Here is a 27,285-nt window from a genome sequence, read left to right on the forward strand (position 1 = left end):
TATTTAATAATTGAATACAAGTTCATATTCTTATTTAATGGTAATTCACAATATTGGTTTGGTTTCACATTTGAACAACTGCATTACAATTTCTCATGTATAGCAGAATCATAGTTTGGGAGATACTGCTACAATGGCATTAAACGACAGAACATGAAGGTGAGAATTTTACTCTAAAACGTTAAAAGATGTTCAAGCTAAACCTATTTTAGTTTAGGTCACCGCTAAAGAAAACATGTTTTTGACTAATTGGTAGGGTAGATCTGCAACAGTGGAAAAAAATCAGTGCCATAAACTACAGGGTTGGATGGACTGCTTAGGAAAAGCCAGAACAGATATAGCTTACTAGCATTTTCAGTCAGTGAAAAGAAATGTAATATCAATAATTGAGGTGTGAAAACAAACCAATTTGTCCAGGGATATCTTTGACAAGGGTATAGAGCATTAAATGGGGTGGGCAGTGGTTGCTTTTAGGGAGGGTATGTAAGTTTAGGGAATAGAGATAGGCTTGTTTAGTTGGAAATGGAAGGGTTAATTTATAAGGGTACTTTAGAGGAAGTGAGGTAGATGTTGGGTGGGATTTAGGAGTTTTATAGGAGTGTAACTGTTACGAGTGTTGCATTTTGGCGTGGACTTGTTACTGCAGCCCTACATTCGATATGACCTGTAAGTGCTTCAGAGTACAGAGGGCACATTTTCGGAATTAATAGCAGAGCTGTGAATGCATTGGGGCATAGGCATAGCAGCTCTTTCAGGAAGTGCCTAATAATGAGTCCAGAATGGCAGATGATAGAGGTGAGTCCAATCGGGAGAGAGAACATCTGGCCTGGAAGACCAGATCGGCAGCTCATGGTAAGCAGGTATGGCAGTCAAGAGAGGTGGTTGCTATGGATTCTCTGGTGCCTGGAGTGGCTCATGACAAAATGACAGGTAATAGTATTTTTCTGGGAGTCACATTAGGTAGTGTAGCTCTTGAATGTGTGGGGAATGATTGTGGGATAGATAGGGATGAAGTCTAACTAAACTGGAGGGGTTTTAAGGGATATGCAGCAAGGTTATGAGATGGAACAGGATGAAGCGATCAATGGGGTGGGTAGTGCAGGGGTATCAGTGGGAGCTTGAGGTTATATGAAGGGAGGATAGGATCATGTTTTGATGCTGAGTTGGATTTCGGCATATGGCTGGGAAGAAAGGTTTGGGGCAAGTGTCAGTGATAGTTTTTCTGACCCCTCATATTCCATCCTCAGTTAAGGAGAAGATTTGGAAAAAAGAGTATATTCATTTCTTTGAATTAATTGATGCAGCAAGGGTGCAGTGACTAGTTGAGTTGGAGACAGCGAATGGCAAAGTTCTTTTGCTGGTGTTAGCAGCATTGGCGAGGAGGAGAGTAAGCAGGCTATGACCTAGGACATGGGATACTAGGTATTAGGTTTTGTCTACTATATGGCAGTTTGGCTGGAGAAGAATACTTCTTTGGCTATGCCACTTTTGGCTTATTTCCTCATGATTCAGGAGGCTCAGTGTTTGTTGCCAGGGACTGCTTGGTTATGGTATGACCAGAGGTTTCAGAACTGGAAAGCAGATGATCACTCCACTTGGAGGTTAGTCAGTCAGACATATAGCTAGCTACTATGATGGATACTTTTGGATGGCTGACAGAGTGGGAAGGGCAAGGGGAGAAGGGGTGTGTGCATTGGGTTTTAATGTGGGGCATTGCTCATGGATAGGGTGTAAGTTCTTGCATGCTTGTTCAAAGTATGCAGTGAGCCATCCACTAGTGCAGTGTTATCAGTGGGAGGTAAGTTTAGTGACTCCAGGTTCATTTACAGTTGATGTGGGTGTTTTCCCTTCCTTTTTTCAGGTTCCAGAGTCTCTGAGCTAGGGATAATTTTGAGGGTTAGGGGGAGGAGTGTTTTTTCAAGGGGCAAGTGGATGGCCATGGGGCTCATTCTTCCATTAAGGTTGAGGTATTGCATTGTATGCACCAGCAATTTCCTGATTCTGCTCTTAAGGAAAAGATAATTGCGGGTTTTTCTGGGGAGGGGGGTTCTATTAAATCAATGGTAGTTGGGGTGGGGTAGTTTGTAAATATTGGCACTCTGTACAGGGAAAGAAGATGTCTTGTAGGGTTTAGTAGTGAAGGAATGGCAGGTGGGCAGGTTGATGGGTCCTTTTGATAATCTCCCCCTTTGAGAGTTTTAAGGTGGCTGGTGAGTTTAGGCTTATTCACAATTTGTCATTCCCAAAAGGGAGCTCCATTAATAATTTCATTTCAGTTGAAGATGCCAAGGTCAGTTATGCATCTCTGGATGATACTGTGAAGGTTATTCAGGAGTTTATAGATCTGTGGTTAGTAAAGGTGGACACTGAATCTGCCTTTCGACTTTTGCCAGTACATGTGGAGGAGTGGCTATTATTAGGCATGGTAGTAGGGAACAAGTTTTACTTTGATAAGGCTATGCCAATGGGATTTTTGGTAGCTTGTGCTACTCTTGAGAAATTTAGAACAGTACTGCACTGGGTTTGGCAGCATTGGGTCGATACACAGAAGGCAGTGCATTATTTGGATGGTTTCTTGATAGTAGGTGAAAGGTTTGAGGGAGTGTTTGAAGGTTTATATGAGTTTTTAGGGATTTGGGAGTCTCATTGGCTAGGCCAAAGTTGGAAGGTGTAGTTAAGGCATTGGATTTCTTAGGATTATTGGTAGATGCTGAACGGGGATTGCTTTCCTGGCCAGTTGAGAAGATTGCCTGATTGAAGGAGAAGATTGGTTGGGTGGTGTCCAAGTTGAAGATGCAGATTCAGGAGGTTATGGAGCTTTTGGGGCTTCTGAATTATGCATGTTGGGCAGTTTATTCAGGGTGCACCTTTTGTAGGTCATTGGCCTTTTTGTTAAAAGGAAGGAAGTACAAACATTAATGGGTCAGGATTAAGTTAATACGGGTTGATTTGGCACTTTGCTTATCCTTTCTGGAGCAGTTTAATGGTGCCTCTTTTTGGCAGATGGACTAGGTTTTTCAAGAGGAACTGCAATTGTTTATGGATGCAGCTGGGGATATCAGAAAGGATGCATTTTTTGGAGGGGGGTGGCTTGTGGCTTGTTGGCTGGCAGAATGGAAAGATGAGTGGAAAAGGGATGTTGCCTTTTTGGATTTATTGCTACTCTGGGTTGCATCAGTAGTTTGGCAGGAGAGAATGAGGGAAAATAGAAAGATTGCCAAATTCTGGTAATAACGGCCACACAGGTAAAACACGCACTCTCCAAAGCTAAGAATACAGCATCCATGCGACCAGACTACATCTTGGGCTGTGTACTACATGAACTACAAAATGAACTGGCACCTCATCTAAGTGTCATGTTTAATCATAGCCTCACCTCAGGCTTCATGCCCATTGAGTGGCGCACAGCCACAGTTATCCCACTCCACAAGGAGGATCCACCTTGTATCCTGGGAACTACCACCCCATCAGTCTGACGAGCCTGATCTGCAAGGCCATGGAACATATTATCATGGAACTTATAAACAAAGACATTGGCAACCTTCAGACACTGGAACCCACATAGTTTGGGTCAATGAAGGGCCGATCTTAACTCTTGAACCTGACTTCTTTGAATCAGTCTCCAGAGCTGTGGACGAGGATAAGGTGGTCCACATAGCCTCTCTGGACATCTCCAAGGCCTTTGTAACCATCCCCCATTCTGGAATCATAGATAAACTTACTAAGCTGGGCATTAATCACTACGTCACTCGATGGGTTGCCAACTGGTTTACTGACAGAACCTACACTGTAAATGTAGTCAACTCCAAATCCAGCTCCAGACAAGTGACAAGTGGAGTACCTTAGAGTTAAGTCCTGGGACTGCTTTTGTTTGGCTTGGCATCTACTTCTCTGAAGTACAGGCCAGCACTAAGGGACTCTGGCTAACAAAGTTCACAGATGACTGCAAACTGGGAGACATTATTGAATCCCTGAATAATGTGGATATTCTACAAAAGGGCCTTACAGAAACAAATGCTTGGTGCTAGAGCCATGGGCTTAAACTCAATGCCAAGAAATGTATAGTTATCCCCTTTGGAAAAAGACATGTACCACATAGGTGGCAGTACACTAAACACCAAAAGTGTGATAAGAGACTTAGGGACACAGGTGGACAGTGGTCACACCTTTGATAACCACATCACCACAACAGTCAGGAAATCCTTCTATGTGGCACACCTCATCACTAAAGGCTTTTCATCCAGAAAAATGAGGCCATTGTCCCACTGTACTCATCCCTCATTAGACCCATTACAGAATACCATGCCTCGTATGTTCCCCTCAAGACATTCTGAAACAACTGGAAAGGTCGCAGAAATACCTCCCTAAAAGAATCACAGGCCTAAAGCAGATGCCCTATGCTGACCATCTAAAAAAACTCCAGCTATACTCTGTCACATATCGTCTTCTCAGAGGCAATATCTATTTAACATGCAAGGCCATGTCAAACCCAGAGCTGTTGGACATGCTACACTTAAAGAAATCCCAATCCCTCAGAGCCACATGCTCCAGGGATCTAACCCTTGTCATCACAATTAACAAAACATGCTGGAGGGATAGGTTCCTGACCCAGAGACTCCCCAGACTCTGGAATAGACTGCCCATACATGTCAAGCAGAGCGACTCTTTGGCCCTCTTCAAAAGGACCCTTGACGATTGGATGGAAGATAGGAAATTCACCCCGGGGATCACATCAGTCGCTCTGCTAGACAGGGGCCAGGGAAGTAAATATTGTAGGAAGAAATAGCCTGGGGATTGTTATGGCTAGGCTTGTATAGGCCCTAGGGCTTATAGCCTAGTACCAACCTATGAACCTATGAATAGGGTAATTTTTAACTCAGATAATATGGTGGTGGTGTGAGTTTTGCAAGCAAAGACTGCAAGATCTGAATTGTTGTTGCGGGTGTTACATAAGTTGGTTTTGCAGAGTTTATTAATACGTTTTTAATTCACAGGTGTGCATGTGGCAGGGGTTAGGAATGAGATTGCTGACAGTTTGTCTCAATTTCAGTTTTCCAGGTTCTGACAGTTGGCCCCAGTGGCAGAGGAAGAGCCAATGGTATTGCCAGATGAGCTGTGGCATCTTGGGCTGATGTAACCAGGAGGTTAGTACAGCATTCTTGGATGGTGTCTACCAAGAAAGTAGATGGTAGGGCATTAATTGGTTTTGATACATTTATTTTGCTGTTGCCTAAGAATGAAGGAGTATGGTCAGACAAACTTTTATTGCATTAGATGGCTTAGGCTTGGGGGCAGGGTAAGGTGATGCAATAAGCTAAGGCGGATTTGGCAGCAATTAGTGTATTTGATCAGGTGGCCGGATTGCATGATTTTACAAAGTCTTGTATGGTGGGGCATGTTGAGTGGCTGGAGTGAATATAGATATGTGTTGGTCATTGCTGAGACAGATTTTAAGAGTCTTATTGAGGTTTTTAGCCTTAGTGGTGAGTGAGTCAGTGGACTATATTTTGTGGGTTACTTTGTGTTTATGGATATATTTTGGGGCATTTCTGGTGTCAGGGTTGTTAGGGTGATTATTTTGGAGAGATGTTTTTTTTTTTTAATAGGGCCAGTGGACATTTGATTACATAGGTCTAAAGCTGATCAGCTACATAAAGGCATGCAGATAGTTCGTGAGAAAGATAGGTGTGTGGGGCTTTGTCCAGTGGGATGGGCTGTGGCACTGATATGGACTCATGTGGGGGGCCCTCAGAAATATGTCTTTTGGTTGAGAGGGGGTAAGGTGGTAATGGGTAATTAGTTTATACATGTAATGAGAAGGGCATTGTGTTGTATGGGTTTTCCAGGTAAGAGGTTTTCTACTCATTTTTTCTGCATTGTAGCTCTTTGAATCTGGCGAGGGAAGGCAGGTTCATTGAGGTCATCTGGAGAGTGGGAAGGTGGTCTTCGGATGCCTTTTTATCTTATATTGGGTAATGAATGCAATTGATAATTAATCTTTTTTTTTTTTTGTCTTTCAGGAAAGGAGATTGTCATCTTGGGCCATTCATATATCCATTAGGCATAGAAGAGGGTAGTAGTAAGGATGGAAAGGATTTGGGTTTGCATTGATTGGGGTGGACAGTTAGCTGGCATGGGATTAGAGGTCTTAGGTGGAATCAGCTTATGGATTAGATTGAAGTAATATGGTCATGGATGGGATTGCCATGAATATTGGTGATACACCTGACTGGTAATGATTCAGGGTCAATTCCTAAGACCCAGTTGGTGCACAGGATAAGGAATGATTTGATTATGTTGTAGATATTTTGTCTAGGCATGTGCATTGTTTGGTCAGATATAGTATTGGGTTTGTGTAGGCAGAATGATGTTATTATTAAGGCTTTGAAACATGCACAGTGGTTTATTAACTATAGGGTGGCATGGCAGTTAGGGGCACTGGGTATGTATACAATTGGAAACCTGTAATACATGTGTGGTATTTTATATAGGCAAGTCGATGAGAAAATTAAAAGAAAGGATTATTGAACATACTTCGGATATTAAACAGAATATTAGTACCAATTCATTACCTAAATATATTAGTGAATGTGGGGAAGAACACATGTTTAGTTTTAGGGTGTTAGATCAAGTTTTTAGGAATCTAAGAAGGGGTGGCTTCAATAACAGATTAGAAATAAAAGAATATGAATGGATTCTTAGGATGGGGCTTATATTTTTCCTGGATGAAATCAAACACTGTCACTAAAGCCTGTTCATAAGTACAAACAAATGTGTTTACATTAGGAATATTATTTTTCTTGGTTAAACTGAATGATATCTTAATGTTATGTAAAATGATTGTGTTTACTTTAATAATGTAACTGCTTTTAGAAAAGTAATTTCACTTCAGCTTTTAACTGATTGTTAATTATTTAATTGCTTGGCTGTGTGTTTAGTATATAAGGAGGATGTTATTTGCTATATTTTGCATACACTGATGCAGGGTCTTTACCTGAAAGCTTTGTCTGATTAAATAGCTTTTCTTTTGAACAGCATAGTCAAGTTTGTTTTTTATTACTCTATGTATATAATAGAACATTGGGATTTCTATGACAGGGACCCAGTTTGTTTTATATTTGCTGGGTGCATTTGAATGAGTTTGCTTTAGACTTGTTTAATGTACATTTAATTTTATTTTTGGAAGGTTTGGTGAAAGTTCTTATGTAGGAAAAGGGGGACAGCCTGTGATCATGCTAGTGGGTGGAGAAGAGGGGGCAGGCTTGTCCCTCTTCTGTTCCCCCTGTTGGTGTTGGGGTTGATGCAATGATTTGGGGGGGATAAAAGTGAGCAGTAGGATACTGCGTGATTGATAAATAAGTGAGCAGAGGTATGGAAGCTGCTTATTGATAATGTTTGACTGATAAAATAAGTGAGGGGGGTATGGAGGCTGTTTATTTGGGCAAGGTAAGCAGGGTACACTGCTCTGATGTACATTGTGAGGATTTTACATGTGGTTACAAGGTTATTGTGTTATAATTAATATATGAAGTGATGTATTAAAGTTATGCTTGAAATTAATAAAGGTCTTCAAATGTCAGTTGGTGTCATATGTATTATTGAAATGGATAAGGACAAATTAGGTTTGGGAACAAACCATTTTGTCCAGGGACATTTTTGGCAAGGGTATAGAAAGTTAAATGGGGTGGGGGTGGGGTGTTTTTTAGAGAAGGGATTTAAGTTTAGGGAATAGAGATAGGCTTCTTTAGTTGGAAAGGGGAAGGGTTAATTTGTGAGGAGAATTTAGAAGATGTGAGGTAGATGTAAGGATGGACTTAGGAGTTTTATAGGAGTGTAACTGTTACGAGGGCTGCATTTTGGCATGAACTTGTTACCTGCCGTCCCTCCCAATTTTTCTTTTATTTTGTTTGGCATGGTTATGGTATTGGGTGGAGAAGAGTGTCAGGCTTGTCCCTCTTCGTTTCCCCCTCTGGGTACTGGAGTTGATGCAATGATTTGGGGGATAAAAGTGAGTGTTAGGAAGCTGCTTGATTGATAAATAACTGAGCTGAGGTATGGACACTGCTTATTGACGATGCTTCACTGATAAAATAAGTGAGCAGAGGTATGGATGCGGCTTATTTGGGCAGGATGAGTGGGGTATGCTTCCCTGATGTACATTCTGAGGATTTTACATGTTATAGTTAATATTTGAAATGGTGTAATAATGTTATGTTTGAAATTAATAAAGGTCACTGAATATCAGTTGGTGTCATGTGTATTATTGTTTGTGGACCGGGACAATTTGTTTAATGGCAGAAATGATGGAGCTGGTAGAAAAAGAAATGTGACCTCTGTACTTACAGTGCATGTAGATGACTCATAATACACTGTGAACATTGAGGCTCAAACTAGCTAATGTACATACTGTGTTAGCCTCTCTGAGACATGCCAAATTGACAATCAATGCCTCCAAGGGCAAGTTAAACTCTCAGATGTAAATATTTAAATGTGTTATAGGAAGGGGAATTGCGAGACCCCACAAAGAAAAACTAAAGCAACCAGAAATTGGTCTTTTGTAAAACAAGTAAGAACATTCATGTGGTTAGCTAGGTATTGTCAGAAATTTGTAACCCATTTTCCATTTGGAGCATACCTTTTTACAGATATAATTAAGGGGAAGATGTGCCTTAATGTAAAACAGTCACCAGAGGCTGGCAATGTTTTTAAGCAGTTGAAGGAAGTATTACATGAAGAACCTGTCTTAGCATCCTCAGACTTCAGTAAACCCTTCATAGCTTATACTGATGTACAGAAGTAGGTTTAGAGTCATACTGAATAATTGATTTAAGTTACTAGTTGAACAGAAATGAAACAAGGTATTATACTATTAAGACAAAATGCCTGACAAATAAATTCATTATTTCATTAACAAAGTGTTACCTCCTGGGTAGGAACATTACACTAGGCACAGAATGCATTTTCCATATATGACTACACAAGCAACAGGATGGGTATACTAACTTTTGTCAGTGGGCACTTTCATTACAGCTTTCCATGTTCACTGTCAAACATCTGTCATGTTTGACCCACTACAACACTGATGGCCTTCCCAGGGACTATAGCCCAGATTGTGAGTCTGAAACCAAAGGGTTCAACCTGGAGATGCAGTCAGGTGAAGTCTACTGTTGTCTTATCCTGTGAAAGGTCAAAACTAATGTCACATAAATAATACTGCAAATAGTATTGTGATATGAAATTTTTAAAACAATGCGGGAATTTAATTAAGCCTACACAGACTTATTTTCCGTGTAGGCATAGTGGCACACTGCTTACATGAAAGTAAGCAGATGTGTGATCCAGTAAATGGAGCTGAGGGACATGGATGAGTGTGTGAACACAGAAGTGGCTGTGACATGCAAATCACCACATTAGTGGGTGAAATGTATGCAAATGAGGCAGGTAGAGCAATCCAGCAAGCAGATAGGCAGTCATGCAGACCCTGTGTATAGGATGTAAAAATGACACCAGAGGCTGGAAAAGTGCATTTACAGTAGCAGAAATAGTATAGAGGACACAGATATGTGCAAAACTAAACATTGTGTGTCCAAAACCATATGGAAGATAATGTAAAATAATTCTATTTTTTTTAATACCCTGAGTATGTTTGCAATGCACGCCACAGGGTGCAAACATGCCATTATGGAAAAGAATATATAAAAAGATTGTAAAAAACAGAATTTGTGAGTATGTAACATTAATGCATTATTGGACCCTGTATGGGGTATGTACAATATAAGACTGCTGTGGCTGCTAATGAGGCAGGACCTGAAACCGTGTAGGTTCCAGGTACTGTGCACGGATCTGTATGCAAATGAGCTGGGGTTACTAAATAGCACAAATGGGTATCTGTGTCCACAGATCCCATCCATTTTGTGACAGAACCATGCTGGTGTCCACAGAAGAGGTAGCTGACAACAAAAGGGGGTGTGCCCACAAACTTTTAAGCTCATTGGAGGTCAGTGACATCTGTTTGCCCGGCGTTCTGCTCTGCTCAGCAGTGGGGAGTGCTGGTAACTGCTAAGCTTTGTTTACCTTCTGGGTGCATGTTTCAGTGGGTTTGAGCATATTTGAGCATGTTTGTGTGATGAGCAGCCATGCTGAGCATGACCATCTATGGGGGCATGTCTGTTCACTACTAAGCCTTGTTTATCTGCTGCAGTGCTCAGCAAGGAAGGCTGAGAAAGCCAATGATATATTAATTACTGGGGAGCCCTGTTTCACTTAAACTAGGGCCATTAAACCCCTTAATGAAGTACTTGGTAGGTGGAATGATGAATAAGTACTCAATCACGCAGGTCTCAACTACAGCAGAGCACTATAATGTATGCATACACCCTACAAACAGATTTTCCCCCACACTCTGCACCATTGGAGTACAGACTTGGGAATTTTAACCTAGAGAATACTAGTGGTGGGTCTGCTATGTATGTATGTGCTAGATGCTGAGGTCAATGCAGCTGCAGCTGACCATAAGCCTAGACTGAGAAGGAAAATATTGTTCAGGCCCATGGTAACTTACCGGGAGCTACATGAGCTAGAGATTGTAGAGCACTACAGGGTGGACAAGGACATACTACAAGAATTCACTGAGCTCTGACAATCTCAACTCAACCCAGAGCCAACAGAGGGGAACTCATCCCAGTAGAAACAAAGGTATGTGTAGCCCTTAGGATACTAGCTACATGTACTTTCCAAATACCAACTGGGGACATGATGGGGGGGGGGTCTCACAGGCATCTGCTTCCAGAGTACTCCACCAGTTCCTGGATGCAATAATGCTACCACATCCCAGTGAGCACATTTATTTTCCCCACAGCCCTGAGGAGAGGGACAGCAGTATATGACTCTTCTACCATATAGCATACTACCATGAAATACTGGTTGCCATAGATTGCACTCATGTACTCATCAAGGCACCAACAGGTGAAGAGGGTAGAATGTATGTCAACCACAAAGGGTACCACTCCATCAACTGCCAGGTTGTGTGGAATGCCCAGGACATTATCATGAATGTGTGTGTTGGCAGCCCTGGCTGTTATCACGACTCCCATATCTGGCATGCATCACAGCTGTACCAGATGTTTGCTGGGGGCACATCCCAAAACAGACATTTACTTGGGGATGCTGGCTAAACACTGGAACCATGGATGTTGACACCCATCAGAAATGCACATACACCCACCGAAGAATGCCATAATGAGGCACATGCACAAACCATGGACATCATATAGTGTGTGTTTAGGCTGTTGAAGTCATGTTTCTGGTGCCTTGATATATTTGGTGGAGCCTTGCAGTACTCTCCAGCCACATGTGCACAGATGTTCACAGTATGTGCCATGCTACACAATATGATCCTGTAGAAACAGCTGCAGCAGTATCAGCAAATGGAATGGATACGCAGCCCCCACCAGTGCCTAGTTCACCACAGCCGCACCCTCAGGGGCTTGCAGGAGGAACCTGCTGAGGCTGTCCCTGTAGGCAGACGTAGATGTGCCCAATATGCCCTGGCCATGGCCAAGAGACAACGCATAGCACATGCACTAACAACCTAGAGCTCTAGGGACTGACACCTTACTCCGACTCCCATACATATTAGTAAAAATTATGCCAGCCAGCTTACACAATCTCTACCTCACCATGTATTGGCTGTGGACTGCATGAATCAGACAGAATCAGCCCTGAACTACATGTCTGTCAACTGCTGCATTCACAAGTCAAATCATTCTACTGTACACCACTTGTAAGGGGTACTACAATATGGTAGTATATGTATGGACCTGCCGCATGTATTAAAGGGAATATAGTGGTTTATATTTAGTGTGCTACTGGGATACTTGCAGAGATCTATAGTAGGCTACTGGGGTACTTGTACAGATCTAACAGCCACTTGGAACAACAGGTACTCTGTTCACTAGTATGTGCCCCATAATAGTCACTAGGCCACATGGCTGGAAGTTCCATGATAGTATTCCAGGGAGATGCCAAACAGTGGGGTCACAGGGCTGTTGCATGACTGTCTATGCCAGCAGAGGATAGGCTGGTAATCCTCCACACCAAACACATCAGTGTTCCCATACAACAGCTGTAAAAGTAAGTCTGCAATGATATAGCAGCAGACCAGACAATTTCTTTATCTTGATAGTGTGAGGAATTAAACCCCTCTGTCTGATGGCTGGTGTGGCTCATTGAGCTAGAGACAGTAGCATGTGTGATGGTGCTGATGGTTTGAATCTGGCAGCATCCAACATCTTTTGCATGTGAGGTACTCATATGGTGGTAGTCCCATAGACTGTTATAACCCCTCAATTTGTTAGTGCAAGAAAGCTGGAAACGCCAGAGTGAATGGGGGCACAAAGGGCCATACATGCAGACAGACATTATACACACTCTGAGTAACCTAGCAGGTGGCTAGTATAACAGCATGCTGCAACAGGTCAGATTAGCAGCAGGCTGTAAAGGCCATCACTTAAATATGTCAGTAGGTGTCCGCTGTTTACAGTATACCACCAAAAAAACACAAATGTGTGAGGAACAGAGCTGACATGTGGGACAAAATGCTAGACATTCTGCCAAAACATGAACAGGGAGAGGTATGCAGACTGTCACCCTGTGTGTGCTATTTCACCATGTACCCCAGACACATCATACCTCTCAACCTCTTAGAGCAGAAAATCTGGCCAAATAAAATGAATAAAAGTAAGACCAAGGTCCACAAATTGGGACAGGTTTTAAATATTTGCTCCTACAAATGAAGAACGTCAATAGAATAACAGGTCTTGCATTAGTATGACTCTTCTGATGTGCATGGAGTCTGAAACTAAAATGTCTGCCATTGGTTATTTACTTCAGTCTTCACTGGTCTGCCACTAGTTTGCTAGAAAACCACAATGTTATGTGAAAAGGGCCAAAAATATGAGGCAAAGTTCTGGACAGTCTGTGAAGCTCTGCACACTTTTGAAGTATGAGTCACATATTAAAGTCAGCAAACACCTGGGGAATGCCTTGGACAATATCAGGGAACAGCAGTACTGTGGTAACAGGTGCAGCAGTCAATGGCCTGCAAGCACACAATAATCCCAGACTGGAGTACAGGTAGCTTTGGCTTGGAGTTATCTTGTAAGTACTGATGATCACCCTGGGCATGCTCCTACACTTAGCTGACTTGAGCCCAAGGCTGTTGTCTCTACCAACCAAAGACCTGCTATGTGGACATATGTCTGTACAGACATACAACTATATATACATATCTGTCTCTCCCTACCCCCCTTATGTTTGATTAGTGTCTCTATTAGTATGTGGTACACACACACACACACACATATATATATATATATATATATATATATATATATATATATATATATATATGTATATATATTATATCTATTATATTATATAAAGTACAATAATACATAGACTCCCCACATACATCTGCATAGCAAACTTACATTACTTACACACATATCCACATTTAAGGAGACATCCATGTTATAGACATTTATATAGATATAGTTGGGGATGTATGAATGTCACCACATACCCCAGAATTTTGGATTATCTATACATACACATCACAACAGCTGTCAGATGGCATCAGACCAAGGCTGCAACAGTAAATAATCTACACACCCACAGACCTCTGTGCCTGTGGACTGTCACCCTGTAGACAGACATAGGTGTGCAGATGGGGAAATGTACAGTGGGTGCAATGCATGCCTTGGACAGGCCATATTGTACCTGAACACATGCCTGCCTACCAGACTACAAACAGCCACATATGGCCAGACTGGTAAGTGTACATGCATAACAAGCACATTACCGGGTACCCCACCCCTGAGACACTTTATACAATAACAGCACCAAGCAGTATCATTCTGCAGGCCACACATGCTGTCTAACTCAAGGCCACTTTGTGTACTCCACAATAACTCTGCCTGCATCAACATATGCATCATACATAATTTGTGCTGCATGTGACAGGTACTGTGAGCTGTAGTGTGCAATACTAGACAGGAAGGATTTCTAATCTCACATCATCCAAGTGTGTGCATGTGTGTGTGTGTGTGTGTGTGTGTGTGTGTGTGTGTGTATCAATATATCCCCTTGCAACACTATGGGCATGCCCATATGGGCTGTCTCCATGCAACGGTATGCATTTTATGGCCTTGTGACTGGCTGCTGGCCTCTAACATCCCACCTCTTCAAGGCTTGTGGATGCCATCCACCTTAAGAGCACTGGCTGACAATCTAACAACAGATAACCTCCATGGTGCATGTGATGAGTACTGCAAGCTGTAATCTGTATGACTAGATAGGTAGAAGTTCTAATTTCACATCATTCATCTCTGTGTCTGTGTAAATACATCCCCATCCAGCACTTCAGACAAGCCCATATAGGCTATCTCTGTGCAATGGTTATGCATTTTATGCCCAATGACTAGCTGCTAGCCTCAACATTGGCCTCCTTTACAAGACCTGCTGATGGTATCCACCTTAACAGTGCTGGTTGACAGTATAATATCAGATAAACAGTGTGACATAGGCGATAAGTACTGCAAGCTATAATGTGTACTACTAGATAAGTAGGTGTTCTAATCTCACAGCATCCAAATTGTGTGTATGTCTGTGTGTGCAAATATGTCCGCTTGCAGTACTAGAGACACGCCTATGTGTTTTGGTAAAGTTATATAGTCACCATGTGCATCAGACACATATATGCAGGTCCCTGCATCAATGGCACGAATGGTAGGGATCTGGCACAGGTATCATCATATGCACAGGGTGTGGTGAGGGGGTACCAGAGACCTAGGCTATGCCAAACAGTTGACAACATGTGTGTGAATCAGGAAGGGGTGCTCATCAGATGGACCATGGAGACATGCCATGTGTATCTGTTGGTGTTCTGCATATGACAGTGGTGTTGGAGTGTGTGTCTGTACACAGTCAAGCCCAGTGCTAGCCCTACACATGTGCAGGATGGACAACTTTGGACCATAAATGGTAGAGTGGACCATTCACCAAGTCTGGCCATGAACATGGGAACTAGCTTCACCAGGAGTAGCATGTCACCACCATGCCCAAGGTCAGATGCGGTGCAAGTACCTGATGGTGACTGCTCTCTGCCAGGCCTTTGTCCCCCCATGGGACACCCAGGACCACATGTCCATGGCCTGTCACATCATGGTGTGGATAGCACATTTCTCTCTGTAGCACTGAAGGTACTATGGGAGTCTGGTTGTGCATGGTTGTATGGACTTTCAGCAGATGGTGTTGCGGGCCTATCTCCACATGTCCTACCACTTACATCTCTATTGCCAATAACAAAGGGCACGGTACCCTGTGGTCACTGTAAGGCTTGTGACCACATCAATAGAGATGTGGTCTTTATCCATCCTGTAAGTGGTAGGAGATTCCAGTTAAAAGGGAAAGCCACATGTAGGACAACAGATGTAGTATATTTGGCAAACTGTAACTCCTGTTTGGGTTATTATGTGGGTAAGACCAACAACATGCTTAAAGTCAGAGTTTTATAGCATATGTCATCAATCAGAAATTCAGATGAACATAATGCCTTATACAGACACATACAGAACCACCCTACACATCAATTCAGTTTTAGGGTTATACAAAATGTTGTTTTGAATAATAGAGGTGGAGATATTAAGCAAACAACTGAATGGGTGGAATCCAAATGGATTCTTGAGTTAGCTGCACACAGGTTTCCAGGATTAAATGAAGCAGTGCCCCTTAAGCCAGCCCTTAAGAAAAGGCGGGCTTTTTATTGAAACCTGGTTGGGTGATGAGTATTTTAAATATGTTTGTACTTGTTTGTTTTTTAGTCTGAAGAAGGGTTTTGGCCCAAAAGCGCTAACTACGAGCTGTTTTGCGTTGTCAATAAATTCCAGGTTTTATATCAGCAGTTTCCAGCAACGTTTTTTCTTTTCTTTGTGGATATACTTTGTGACTGTTGCTGGGATTAAGCATAGCACGAGCTTTTTCTTTCTATTTGGACTATTGTCAGTTGGCTTTCTAGTGCTATGCATGCTGTGGAAAGATCTCCTATAACAGGGGTCATGAATACTCTGTTGGAACAGGGTGAAGCCCGAAGGCTAACAGGAGGTTGGTGTACTGAGAGGTTGTTGAAACAGGAAAACCCCCTGCTCAATTTGGGTTTGGCAGTGCATAGAGAAAGAACTGAAAGAAATGTAATACCTTTGGCTACAGATAAAACTTTTGAAGATTTGATACGGGACCTCAATTACAAAGTATTGAGGCTCCAACAGCTGCAGTGGCAAGCATATCATATGGAAGCATGCTTATGTTATGGAGTTGTGCCACGGGGGATGCGTGTGTTGTGCATGCCAACCCAAGGGGATAGATATCCCGATTTGCTAGCGAAGTGGCAAGAGATTAACCTAAGAACTAGTTATCAATATATGGAGCTTCTCAATAGCTATTTTGCACCAGAGGTAGATACACTGAAAAAAGAAGTTATTGGTCTGCAGCAGAGGCTAGTAAAAGACTTTCGAGATGAACAGCATTTAGCACGCCTTAAACAACTGAATGATACACTTAATGGAAATGACAACAAGCTCCGCACCCAGAAAATGGGCAAGTTGCGGAGAGATTTCAAAGATTTCACTGAAGGGAATATCTTTATCTGGCCGAAGTATAAACCTCTGCCAGCAGAAACAACAGCACGGGGACAATCCAGATTCAGTGAAGGGAGGCGTGACAAGGAGGAATGACGCGAAGTAGTGACGTCAGTGGAAGAGACGCCAGCATTACCAGCTACAGTCCCGACTGAGAAGGAAAAGCCTTCGTACATTGCAGCTCTAGAGAAAGTTATCTTAAATCCTGTTATGAGCGATGGAGAGGGTAGAGATACAACTGCTCATACCATACAGGAAGAACCTAATGTGAGTACATTAGGAACTCAAGTTTTGCGAGAAGAAAATAACAGCGTTCTTGTGGGTGAGGAGATGTCACCACAAGAAGGTACATCTGTTATGAGACAGGATAGTGTGTTGAGCCTGAGTGGTTTAGCAACAGGGGCCCGTCCTAAAGTGAAGATGGGCCAACAGCATTTTTTGGGGTCATTACCAGTGAATGTGAAGAAGAGAGGCTCTTGGAAGAGGTCATTGAGCGACGACAGAGACCTCAACAAGAAGAGGAGAACTTTGGACTGACTCATTCTCTGGACTATGGTACTGTTTTTAATCTATCAAAATATGTTTTAAGCAAAGAACAACTGGAGGTTTTGAATAAGGGGCTAACATTTGTGCCGAGTAGAACCTGTGTTTTTAGTGATGTAGTAATGGACATTATGTTTTTCTGTCGAAATGTCATGTTGAGAAAGTTTTTTGGCAATAATGGTCCCATGGACAAATGCCCACATAAGCCTAGTTGCTACATTCCTCCCTTATCGCCAGCATTAAGTTTATTCATAAACAAATGTGAAAGTGATTTAACAGCCTATTTTCAGAAGAGATGTAATGAGAAGTACTATAATTTAAATGAAAAACAGAGAAGGGCTTTGGATGATCTGAGTAATAACTTGGATCTAACAATAAAAATGGCTGATAAGGGAGGGGCGGTAGTGTTATTGGACACAGATTGGTACAATTTAAAGATGAAGGAATTGCTTTCTGAAGGAGAAGTTTATGTGTTATTGAACCCAGTAGAGGTGAAAAGGGTGATAGATAAAGTACACAAAAGACTACACTGGCTGTACACTAATCAGTACATAGAACAGGATTTGTTTGATTTTCTCATGATAGACAAACCGGTTATACCTGTGTTCAAGGCCCTCCCAAAGGTACACAAATCATCCACAGACCCCCCTCTTAGACCCATAGTGTCAGGAAGAGGGTGGGTAACTGAAAATATCTCAGTTTGGTTAGAAGTTACATTAAGACCATTTGTAGATAAATTAGAGAATATACTAAAGGATACAGCACATTTCCTAACAGTTTTGGGGGATTTGAACAGGAATACATCTTTAGAAGGAACAATAATGGTAACATTAGATGTCCAAAGCTTGTTTACAGTTATAGGGAACCACTACGGCATAACAGCTGTAGTGGAACTACTTAGAACCATGGGGGCCAATGGAATGCAACTTGACCTTATAAAGGATTTACTTACATTGGCTTTGGATATGTCTTCATAGGTATTAATTCCACATACAGACAAGCACAGGGGGTAGCTATGGGCACCCCCTGTGCAAATACCTATGCGAATCTAGTTCTATCACATTGGGAAAAACAACACATACTGGGGAATGAGGAATGGAATAAGTACATAGGAGTATATTTACGTTTTGTGGATGATATTTTTATCTCATGGAGAGGAAGTAGTACACAGTTAACACATTTTATAGAATTTCTTCACTCTACAACATCATTTTGGAAGTTTAGTGTCAACAGTTCCACAGACTCCATAGATTTCTTGGATGTCAGGGTTAGACTCACTGAGCATGGTTTCAGTTCTGAGCTGTTTAGGAAGGAGTGCTGGAAGAACACCTTGCTATCATATGATAGTATGCACCCCCGATTCACATTCCCCAACATAGTACAAGGTCAGGTCAGTAGGACCTCTAGGTTAAGTATGGAGGATGACCAATTCAGTAATGAGTTAACAAAGTTAAGAAAGAATTTTCATGAAAGGGGTTATAGTGAGGGCCTGATAGAAGGGGTAGTGAAGAAAGGTATAGCACATAGAAGGAATAAATATAAACCCTGGATCAACATGTCTAGGTTGAATGAGAGAAAAGACACATCAGCTGGGTGTACACAAACAAGACAGAAATTTATGTTAACTTATGGAAGTAATGTAAAGGGCGTTTGTGACATAATCAATCAAAATTGGAATATTATAACCAGTGATGATTGTTTAAGGTACATTGTAGGTAGTTACCCACAATTTGGTTATAGGAGGAACAGAAATCTAAAGGACATGTTATGCAGAGAGAGGGTAGTCAATACTACAAAAGCTCTGCCAATAACAAAGGGCACGGTACCCTGTGGTCACTGTAAGGCTTGTGACCACATCAATAGAGATGTGGTCTTTATCCATCCTGTAAGTGTTAGGAGATTCCAGTTAAAAGGGAGAGCCACATGTAGGACAACAGATGTAGTATATTTGGCAAACTGTAACTCCTGTTCGGGTTATTATGTGGGTAAGACCAACAACATGCTTAAAGTCAGAGTTTTACAGCATATGTCATCAATCAGAAATTCAGATGAACATAATGCCTTATACAGACACATACAGAACCACCCTACACATCAATTCAGTTTTAGGGTTATACAAAATGTTGTTTTGAATAATAGAGGTGGAGATATTAAGCAAACAACTGAATGGGTGGAATCCAAATGGATTCTTGAGTTAGCTGCACACAGGTTTCCAGGATTAAATGAAGCAGTACCCCTTAAGCCAGCCCTTAAGAAAAGGCGGGCTTTTTATTGAAACCTGGTTGGGTGATGAGTATTTTAAATATGTTTGTACTTGTTTGTTTTTTAGTCTGAAGAAGGGTTTTGGCCCGAAAGCGCTAACTACGAGCTGTTTTGTGTTGTCAATAAATTCCAGGTTTTATATCAGCAGTTTCCAGCAACGTTTTTTTCTTTTCTTAATGTAGTAGCTGGTATTCTATCAACTTACTATCTTTGTAGGGACAAACCATGAAACATGTACCAATCTCTGGGCCTTTGCACCCCCTTTATGCATGGTTGTGCCCAAATCCCCTGTTATAGGAGGTTGGGAAGTATGGTTGATCCATAGCAGCTACCTTAACAGACAGCTGTGTATTCTCAGCAGCTGCAGCCTAGGACACATAGGGGGGAGTGTGAACAGTTTGGAGGCCAGCAAGCTGTATGTGTAACTGTGGTAGCATTGTCAGCCCTGTTATTACAGCAGAGCCAGGGTAAAGGTACCCTCTACAGTCCAACTGAGGCATGTGATTAAGGTACATATGTTATGCAACAGTGCCAATAGCAGAGTAGTAGGTGACATATAGTTAGGCTGTACAAATATGTGCAGTGTGTCTCTACCTGCAGGCCTTTGACTTGCAAAACTGGATAGCAGATAATTCAGTAGCATTAACCTATGGAGATTAAAATTTCATGACTCAGTCATTACTTGCTGTCTTCACAACAACGTAATTGAAGTGAAACACACTGGATTTGAATCCAGGACTGTGTGTAGCAAAATGCTCAGTATTCAAGGCATTTAACAGAATGAGCTACTGAGTCAGTGCTGGAGCTAGTGCAGCTGCCAGATATATGTGTAGACATACAAGCTGTGACACACATTGTCTGCATTCATCAGTATGTGCATGGCTTTCAAAGGCAGTTATTCTGCAGCAAGGTCCCAATTGAACATATGTACTGTGCCATTGATGCCTTAGCAGGTGTGTTTAAAGATGTTGTAGGTAAAAGGGAACATTTACCTGCTATCCCAGGCCTCATGTACTGCCATTATTATTTATTTGGCTGTCTGCTAAGGTATTTTTGCATCAGAGTCCCAGGTACACTCCCATGTTTCACATTAGGTTTGATTTCAGTCTGTCAGGGGCAATCAGTATGTATTGCTGGAAATACCTGTTTTAATTAAGATCTGTGTGGCGTAGTGGGTTATTGTAGTAGGCTGTAGTTGACAGGGGACTGGGTTTGAACAGTGGCATGGGTGGCAATTTTGTACATGTGCCTAACACTGTAAGAAACACATATCATTAAGGCACAATAAAACTCATTTAATTGGATCTGTGCAGTTGGGCACGGTGCTTTTTGATAAAAAATCCTACTACACCTCTGCACAGCTAAGTAACTCATCTAACCCTCATAAATACTGGTCTACACTGAACAAAATCCTCTATCCAGGCAGACCTTCTAACCTCTCCCCATACCCAGACTCATCTCCTGAAGAAACCGCTACCCTCCTAAACAAACATTTTATTGATACCATCCAAAATCTCATACCCACTAAACCAAACTTAACTTCACAACCTACAGCACCCAACACTCAAACCTAAACTCAGTTCTCCTTTCAACCCTTTTCTACCTCTTATATTAAATCTTTACTTCTTAAACTCAAACCCTGTTCTGACTCCACAGAAAAACTACCACCTACCATCCTTAAACTTGCTGATGACCCTATTGCCTACCCTGTCTCTGTACAAATAAACAGATCAATTCTTGTATTAACTGTTCCTACTCTGTGAAAATCTTCCTTCACTATACCATTACACAAAGGAGGGAAATCAACTGACCATGCAAACTACCGACCCATTGCCATTCTACGCCCCCCCCCAAGATACTAGAAAAATGTATTCACACACAGCTTCTTAACCACCTTATCAAACATAAATTACTCACCCCCACCCATCATGGATTCCATCCCAGTCACAGCAGTACTACCACTGCCCTCCTTTCCTTCACTCTCACTATTGCAGAGGCAATGGATAACAATAAGCTTGTCTCTTGTCTTTTCCTTGACCTCTCAAAGGCTTTTGATACTGTTTCTCATCCTTTACTACTATCCAAATTCTCAAACCTACACCTATCTACAGCCTCCCTAGCATGGTTCACTAGCTACCTAACCGGAAGACAACAATCCATCAGATGGCTCTCATCCATCTCCCACTTCCTTCATAACCTCACTGGTGTACCCCAAGGCTCCATCTTAGGTCCTCTCCTGTTTAATGTATTCACCAGTGACCTATCTACCTCCTGCAAAGAGTCTTCCCTCATACAATATGCTGATGACTCCACACTTATATCTATCTCCAACAACATCTCCAAGCTCCATACCTTAACACAACAAGCCTTCCTTTCCACTGAGCAATGGCTATCTGACAACCAATTGATTCTAAACCCCAAAAAGATTAAGTTCCTGGTCTTCCTTCCCTGATCTCTTCCCCATCATAAATCATTTGTCATCACATCCTCTAACAACACAACTATTCAACCTGATACCAGTACAAAACTACTTGGAGTCATAGCAGATGACAAACTGCAATTCAGCATCCACTTACTCCAATGCAGAAAGAAAACACATAAAAAACTTGGTCTACTTTATTGAAACAAAAAATTTCTCACCCCAGAGGTTAGACTAACACTTGGACAGGCACCACTTTTCCCCTCCCTCCTGTACGCTGCCCCTATTCTCACCAACATACAAGTCACCACCCTGAATAAACTACAACAAACCTATCACAAAATAGCTAGATTCATCACCAAATCACCATACAACATACACCATTGTATTGCATTAAACTCTCTCCAATGGCTAGAACTCACCCAACAACTGCTTCTATCTCAATTTCAAATACTACACTCTATTTTCTACAAACCCTCTTTCTGTCCATCGGTCTCACCCTTAGTCTCCACCTATACTCCACCCCAGACCTTCCGTACATCAAACCAACAGCTACTAGACATATATCAACCAAACAAATCTATTGGGAAAATACTCTATAAACATACTGTCACCAATGCCTGGAACAAACTCCCCCTTAGCCTACGATCCATTACCCACTACACCCAGTTTCTTCTTAACTCCAAGACTTGCTCTTGTCATAAACCCACCTAGTCTCCCTTTCCTGTCTCACACTTTGCTGCACACCATTCTGAAAAAAAAGAAAAAAAATTGATTATAGAACCTCATGTATGTATTTTATGTATTAACAACTTTGTAATTGTTCTCTTCTATACTCAACTTTGTTATTGCTTGCACTCAACTTTGTTATTCTTAACAGCTGTGTAAATCCCTCAATTATGTTATTACTATACTTCTGCATACAATCAATGTACTATTATGCAAATTTTCTGGAGCTTTTCTCCTTGGGTCTCCACTGAAAATGGGCCAAAAACCCAGTTGGACTAACCCGGTTAACAAATGACAATAAATAAATAAATAAATAAATAAATAAATAAATAAATAAATAAACCCAAGCTAAAAAATTATAAAGAAAAGAAAAAGGGGGTGATCGGACAGTGGTAAAATGGGTTAAGCAGGGGGGAAAACACAATGAAAGGCAGGTGGGGATATGCAGGAAGGGTGTAGGAAAGAACCATAGCTTTCCATTTCTTGTACAGCAACAGATGTGCATTTTGCCAGATTTTGTGGATGAATTTAAACTCTCAAACCCCAGAGAGAGGGGTGAGGACAACATAAATGTGTTGACAAGCCAATTGGATCAAATTAGTTGTGTTCAGTGGACAAGTATGCAAAATAGAGAGCTACGTATGGGGCAATTTTTTTTTGTGGGACAGGAGCCCATTTTTTTATAAGGAGGGAGTGGAATGTTGAGGAAGGGATAAAGATACATGTGGGGAGATAAGTTGAGTAGGAAAGAATGCAACTGCATACAGGCAAGACAGACAAGGCAGCAGACAGGGAAGGTGTGTGACACATGAGGGCAGTGAACACCTAGGATGGGGAAGGTGCTGTGGAATCCAAGATGCATGTGCCTCCAGATGGCAGCAGCATAACTGACACCCATGAGTAGTTAACACTGCTCATTCACTGCCCCGAAGGTGACTGTGCTGGAGGCTGGGTGCCAGAGCCAGCTGGCCCTACCAGGTTGTCCAGTCTGCCCTCAATCTGGCACAGATGATGTTCATAGCTCCTATGAGCAATCCTGCACACCATGGCCAGTAGGTGATCCTGGGTGACTACAACCTCCTTGCCATTGCTTCCGGGGGGGTGGGCCCCGTCCCCTGAGGTGGTTCCACCTGAAGGTGGTGCAGGTACAGTGGATGGTCACCACTGGCTTGGATCCCAGACATACTAGGACACATTGCCACAGCCAGTTGAGGTAGGTTAGGCAGATCAGCAGGACCCAGCCTACCCTGACATGCTGTGGTTATGGAGGTAAAGCAATACATATAGGTTAGTTATGAGCAAAACCATTGTTAGTAATAACAGCATGCCAGAACATCGGAAATAACCCTATTAAATTTCAATGCATATTATGTGAAACACAACAATAAATAACACAACAGTCAGTATATTAACAGCATGCCAGTAACAGTTATGGCATAAGGCCAACAGAACAGGTAATTCAACAAGCTATGTTAGTATGCAACTGTTGTAATACATAACAATAATAAAAACACATGCCCCAAAATAAAGTTTATGGAACAACATATGTTAATTGTAAACCATAACCAATGAATAACAATAATAAATATATTAAGATAAGGGTTGGAGAGAGGGAGAAAAATGCAGTCCATTAATACCATTTTAGGCTATATAGTTGATAATAGCACTGCTATCTACTCCACAGGTCTGTCCTTTCTTTATCTGTAAAAGTACCCTATAGCTGCTGTAGCATGCATATACTTCTCAAGCTATCCGCATGGGACAGTATGAGCCAAGCAATAAAAACTGCAGGTACACAACTACATAGAACACTTGCAAATGAGGTGGCCCTATATAACTACCAAGGTGTACTGTGGGCTGATGTGTTACTTTGTTATTTACATAATCATGTCAATGATTTGTCTGTGACAGAGGGATTAACCACAATAATTACATTTCATGACTGCATGATACTTGAGAGACATGTGTGTGTGCAGTACATACAGTAAACAACTATCATGCCTTGCTTGGCAGGAATGGGATTAGAACCCAATAGCAGTGACTTCAGAGGACATCTGCGTAAAATGTATTACTTGACTGCACCACCCTTTAACAGACACTAAAGGCATGCATCCATTCCAAAGTGTCCACATTTTAGTTCTTATATTTTATTTTATTATTATTATAAGTATTTCCTTTATTTTGTGCTGTATTTTCACATTCCTCATAAAGATTGTAACAGTCTGTGACATCTAAACACACAATAATTTACTCATAATATGAGCTACCTTACCCATTTACTTGTAGTTCCTGTGGACAGAATATCTGTAAATATTACGTGACTAATACTGAAATATTTAGATCTATATAGCACTGGATTCAAAACCTGGTCTGTGTGTGGCAAAAATGAACTTAATAAAGAGCATTTAGCAAACTGAGCTACTAAGTTACTGCTCATTGCTGACTGACTGATATTTGCCTAGAGCTCACCTAGCACCAAATTATGACTTGGTAATAGTGGTGCAGTTTAATACTTAACTGCAGTGACAGCTGAACACAGATGCATGACATTCAAGCATGACAGAGATTCTAGGAAAGCTACACATTACTACATAGAATGCAGGTGTACACAATGCTTTGTTAGTGTGTTGAAATATCTGTGAAGTCAGCAAACAATATCTGATTATGGGTTATTATTTGCTGTCTACAACTAGTACACTGTTATACCTGACTGCAGCACCATACCTCACAGCCTGAACGCTTGTAGCTGACATGCAATGGTGAAAACAAGATAATCCTGATGTACACAATTTACCTTGGTGTTATTGTTATTGGTCTATGAGTTGTTGCAAACCAATTGTCATAATTCATTTCTTACAAAACAACTCTGGACCTACACTTATTGCACAACAGACTTTATTAGATATATCTTCATGTACATACTGTTATTATTTTGTGTTTTTATTGCAGAAGAGTTGTAATAATTGATTTCTTGCAAAACAGCCCTACTTCCACACATATTGCATAACACACATTATTAGATATACCTTCATGCAGGTACTGCTATTATTTCATTTTTTCATTGCTGAAAAGTTGTCATAATTGATTTCTTACAAAACAGCAACACTGCCACAGTCATTGCACAACAGACATCATGAGAGATGCCTTCGATCAGTTACTGGCATAGTTTCAAATTTTTATTGCACAGCAGTTGCCATTATGCAGTTGTTGCAATACAGCTGCAATTTCACAGTTATTGCACTACAAACTTTATTGCATATACTTTATTACAGTTAATGCTTTAGTCTTCCTGGCTTATGGCACTACAGTTGACAGTATGCACTTCTTGCAGTACAGGTGTAAGTCCACATTCATCACAATACAATCTTTACTGTATATACCTAATCACAATTAATGCTTTACTCTTTCTTGCTTATTTGACTATAGATAGCAAAATACATCTGTATTCACCATACTCAAAGTACAACGTAGACAAGCACCCAGCATGCACCTTGATGTTGTAAGCCCTTCCCTCTGCAGCTGTTGGGAGAGAAGCACACTATTATGAATGCCAGTTTAGCAGACATTCAAGATTAGATATGGGTGAAACACAGGTAAAACTGCTTACATACATGTGGAACATTCCCTGCTCAGAATTCTTGGATCCAGGTTTCCAAGAGAGCCCCCTTCCATCTTTTAAAGTTGTCATGGTGGTGACAACGCTGCTCACCTGGGCAGGTGATACCAGTTGCACTGGTGAGGTCTCTTGCCAGCCGGTACCAGGCCTCCACCTTGCACTCTTAACCCTGGTAAGCTCCCTGCATCAGCTGGTCATCATGGCTTTTGACAAGGAGTATGATTATGACCCTGGACTCCTGAATGCCTCAACGCTGTGCCCGAAAGTGTGAAGCTCTCCAATTCCTGCCACTATATCCTTCACAGAATGAACTCAATGGATTATGCTGTATTCCTGCCTATTGGGCTTATTATAGCCTGTTTTCCCACCCTTACATGCCATTGGGCAATATTTAAAAATGGAGCACATCACTTAGCACTGTACAAACCAGAATGGCTGAGGTAAGCAGTGTGAAAACTAGAATACACTGAAAGCTTGGCAGTGCTTAGCAGTGTCCAAACAAGCCAAGCGGTGCAAAGCAGTGCATAAACATTATCAGCCATTATTTTGTTCATGCAGTGCTTAGCAGGTCTAAGCAGGTCTTAGTAGAGCTTAGCTGGGTGCAGCAGGCCAGTATTTAAAAATAATTTGCATAATTTCTATTTTGAACAAAAATGCTAACTTGCCTTTCCATGTATTCAAACCCTATACTACACATGAGACTGCGACTCTACCCATTTAGCTACATGGATATGAGGAATTTCGTTATACCTTTACATATACTTCTGAGCTACCTTTAAGCACTGCTGATCACCACGCCATGCTGTGCATACCCACTCGGCTATGCTTAAATTTGACCTTTACATAAATAATTAAATATATCCGGTTTCAATTTCTAGATGTCTGACAGGTATCTTGGCACCACTTAGCACTGCTGTGCTCTGCAAACGTGCTTTGTAAAAAAAAAAAAAATTAAATTACATTGCTATAATACAATTGGACAGTGCAGGGAGTGTGTTATTCATCTGCAGACACAGCACCAC

This window comes from Protopterus annectens, chromosome 3.part0, assembly GCF_019279795.1.
Source record: "Protopterus annectens isolate FY-2018-M chromosome 3.part0, PAN1.0, whole genome shotgun sequence".
NCBI classification, from domain to species: Eukaryota; Metazoa; Chordata; order Ceratodontiformes; family Protopteridae; genus Protopterus; species Protopterus annectens.